This window comes from Quercus robur, chromosome 3, assembly GCF_932294415.1.
Source record: "Quercus robur chromosome 3, dhQueRobu3.1, whole genome shotgun sequence".
Taxonomy (NCBI): domain Eukaryota; kingdom Viridiplantae; phylum Streptophyta; class Magnoliopsida; order Fagales; family Fagaceae; genus Quercus; species Quercus robur.
In genome coordinates, this window is record NC_065536.1 from 10,633,030 (window position 1) to 10,637,494 (window position 4,465).

Genomic DNA, 4,465 nt, shown 5'->3' on the forward strand with positions numbered 1-4,465 from the left:
GGATGCTTTACAGCTGTGCTGTTTAGTCTCCTTGTTATCTTTAGCTTTAAGGTAGTTAGAAGGTCGTGTTGTTAGTGAACTTTTGCTTTGATAATTGCTTTGGTTTTGTAGTTAGATTTGTAAGTTGGGTGCTGTAGTAGGGAGGTTCCCTATGCCGGTACCTTCCCTTCTCTGGTTTTGGGGTTTTTCCTTGTGTACTCTATTTTGTTTCAATGAATATAAGCTGAATTAACAAATAATAATGAAAATTACAATTTAGCACTTGTGGTTTGGCAGTGTCAAAATTTAATCTACAAAGTTTCATTTGCTACATTTATAGTTCTGTAGTTTGTACTCTTAAGACTAAAAGGAAACTATTATGGTTCTATTTAAATTAATAAATTTTATATTGTGGACAAATGTACTAAATTATCCAAGTTTAACCATGAATGAGCAATACTAGTAATAATTAATTGCCAGTACTTCCATGCAATTAAAAAAAAGCATGTGAAGTATATTATGATATTAGATTTCTATTTGTTGGAGCCATGCAATTGAGAGAAACAGGACCAACATTGAAAACCTTACCTCCAACTAAAAGATTTATTAGAAAGTTGGTCCACAACTTTGATCTCTTTACACACTTATATTCTTTAACTTTTTGTTTGGGTTTGTTTCTTAACCTGGTCCGGCACACAGGTTTGTTAAAGAGAAACTCCAACTCCAAGGAAACAGTCAAGTCATTGTGATGAAATTTCCCACTAGTTTCCTGCTTGGTCAATATCAGTTTACTAGTAAGCCTTTCCTTGACTCTTTGAAAATATTTTTAAACAGGTACCAAATTCTATAATAGAGCTCATGATATAATGATATTGTCAAGTGGATAAGAGGAAGGCTCCAGATCCACAAGCTACCAAATTCTGGACATTCTTATGTTATAGTTGCATCTCTCTTTCTATGGGTAGAATAAGGTACATTCTCTTTGAAACCCTCAATTTTCAATTTTTATATTTGCCTCCATGCCTATGTAGCGGGATTGAGTTTCAAGCTTTGTGTTAATAGATCATGATATTTTGAGATTTACGTTCTTGGATCATGCTAATTTAATATTTGTGTTCCTAGTCCTACTGATTTGCTACTAAAAAGTATTGTTTGAGGGGGATCTAGGTTCATATTTCAACTTCAAAAGTCAAAACTCACAGATTCATATCTCAAATTATCACTTTTGTTTAATATCTAAGTAAAATAATTATTATATAAATATTTCAAAAATCCTAATATGACTCTAGGCTGATGTACTTAAAACCCCCTATCTCTCAGCTCTCTTTTTAAATGACACCAGGCTGATTGGATTTTGAAATAATTCATTAAATGTAGTGTATATGATTATAGCATGAAACCAAGCTCTGACATATATAATTCTTCAAGACTTAAGAATTCAATGGACAAGGTGTCCATGGAAAATTTCTAAAGGTGGTATACAAAACATTTGTTGATCGAACAAATGAATCATAATGACCTAATTGGTTTGAACTCTCGTACATGTTCAAATTGCTTAAAGATGTAAATCATGAGTTATGAGAATGGTCATAGAACATGTTTGATTTCTTATAGTGTAATATGTTTGATTTAAAATATGTCACTTCATCATTTTAATTTAAAATTTTAAAAATAATAAACTTTAATTTTGCAATTCTAATTTAAATTAAAAAAAAAAAACGAAGAATCTTTTTTTCTTTTCAGTTTTAAAGATTTTTCAAATTCTAGCGATTCATTTTTTACATAGTGGTAGAGTACAACCAGTTTCAAACTCTAAATTGTACATGGCCCTTGATCTCTAAGCAAAAAGACAGATCAATGGCCTCCAAGCATCTTGGTTTACAGCAATATTATATCCTCGTCATGTCATTGCATATTATGTGTATATTAATATTTCTATCTGTAATCTAAAGGTTTGGTGGACAAGATGAATTTGTGTTTGAAAATGAAGAGGAAAGCAAAATAGGAGACATCTTTTATGAAGAATGGAAGACTATTATTAGTGGAGCTAATTGCCTTTTGCAATGGGAAAAGCAATCCTATCCGTGTCTTCTCTGCTGAGGAGCTCAAAAGAGCAACAAACAACTATGACCATCGTCAATGTGTTTTGCAGGGTAGAGATTTTAAGTTATTCAAGGGTTCTCTAGAAGACCGCTTACTTTCTGCTAAAAAGTACCACACGGAAGAAAAAGTATTTTCTGTTATGGAAGAAGTTACACTTGGCATTGTTAAAGACATTGTGGAGGGATCGCAAATGAGTGTCCACCAAAATGTTCTAATACTCTTAAGAGGTTGCTTAGAGACCAAATATCCAACTCCAGTGTATGAATTTGTCAGGGATAAAATTCTCTCCAATTATATCGACCCAATTGGGACAATCCACTTTGAGCCCTTATCATGGAAATGCAGAGCATAGTTAATGCCCCTACATATGTTCATACTTCATTTTCCAAGTCTGTTATCCATAGAGAAATTAGGTCAGCCATCATTATATTAGATGAGAACAATGTTGCCAAACTGATTGACTCTCGCTCTTATCTATTCCTAAAGGTGAACTGCATGTATTCAAGGCCGTATGTGAGAGAATGGGGTGTGGTGCACCTGAATATACTGCTAACAGGCTATATAACTGAGAAGGTTGATGTGTATATTTATGGTGTTCTCCTTCTTGGGCTTTTGGCTGGATGGATGTTGAATACTCAGTACAGGTACAGTCAGGGGCGGAGGGAGGGGGGGGCGAGGGGGGGCAGCTGCCCCCCCTGAACTTCTGAAATTTTTACTAATAATGACAGTATATTGCATTGAAATGTATTATTTGCCCCTCTACACAAAAGACAAAAAACTTTTCTATTTACTGCTACATGTTTCAGAACTCAACAGCCTTAACTAATAAACTCTAAGACTACTATAACTCTAATATAAACTATGGGTCCCATCTAGTAATGACTAAAAAATAAAAAACCTACTGCTAATGCTATATGCCTTTATGGAATAGGAATCACAGCAGCATGATACTAATAGAACTCTGAAAAAAAGTGTATATAGAATACAGTATAAAGCACACATTCCATAAAAAATAAAAAAATTTGTATGTTTTTAAAATTAAATAAGGGAAGAAAAATAATTAGTTTTTTCATAGTTTATAATTTTGTTAATATGATAAAGGTAAATTTGGTAATTTATTTGGTCAAACATTTCTATGCTCTACTCTCTCTCTAAATCTCTCTAATTTTGGGGAATTAAAAATGAGGGGTTAGAAGTAGTTAAAACCCCTCCAAGTCCCTCCCCCTCCTCCCTTAAAAAAAAAATCCAAATAAGGTAATTTAACTTACTCTCCCTCCCTCTACTCTACTCCCTTCTACTCTCCCTCCATTCAAACAAGCTATTAGAGTTTCTGTTGAGTTTTTAAAAGTATTCAAGTTGAGTTTTTAAAAACATTCAAGTCATTGAGTCACTTTTAAATATTCACAAGTATATTGCATACTCTTAATATTCACATTTAAATTTTTTTAGATTAGTTTTTTACTTTAAATCTTGTCTTTTAATCTTGCCCCCCCTGGCCTAAATTCCTGGCTCCGCCACTGGGTACAGTCCCTCCTTTCTACCAATGTTGGTGAACCCATGTGATGAAAAAAATTGGTTGATTGAAATCATAGATCCTATGTTACTAAAAGAGGGAATTAATCAGGAACATTTTCTTGCTTTTGCACAGATTGCCTTGAGTTGCATCTCTGATACAGCAGAAGATAGGCCTACAATTATTGATGCAGGAAAACAACTCAGTGAATCTTGAGTCTGTCTCACCTCCTTAGTTTATCTTAGCTCTATCCTAGTTGATAAACATTCAGGATATTCTATGCTCGATATAGCATTTGAATGCACAAACTTGTCACCAAGACTGGAGTCACTGAATAAAATGGCAATCATGTTTATGATAAAACCATGTTTTGATTTCCATTGGGTAGCTAGAGTGGACTGTAATAAGACTTCTTATTTTTATTTTTGGATGGCTTGGGTTGCACAATCTTCCTATCATTGCATGTAGTATTTTCTGGTTAACAGGAAAGTATCTCTTATGACAGGCATCTCAAATCAGCCATGTACGAGTAGTCCCCATTGCATTACCAGTCTCTTTTTTTTTTCTTTTTTTCTTTTTTTAAATATACTCCATTGCATTACCAGTCATTTTTGCTTACTAATGTCACTAAAATTTCTTCATAAAGGTGACCGGTCAATGTGATAAGGCTTTTAAGTCTTAACGACTCAAAAGTAAATTCTGAATGTGACTTAAATGAGTTAAATCTATATAAATCAATATAATTTACAACAATGACTACATTATCGTATGATAATTATATTGTGGTGACTTCATTTGAACACCAATAGTGATCGACCTAGTAAATGTTAAGTTTCATATTCAGTTTTTTTAAAATAATAATAATTCAAG

General features: G+C 33.1%; 1 long non-coding RNA gene across 1 annotated transcript; it reads left to right on the plus strand.

Moving 5' to 3' along the window:
• The first annotated feature begins 540 nt into the window (after positions 1-540).
• On the plus strand, positions 541-4,145 carry LOC126717015 (uncharacterized). The gene is made up of 3 exons (XR_007652381.1): positions 541-950; positions 1,932-2,726; positions 3,731-4,145. It is a non-coding gene; the product is annotated as an uncharacterized LOC126717015 (long non-coding RNA).
• The last annotated feature ends 320 nt before the right edge of the window (positions 4,146-4,465 follow it).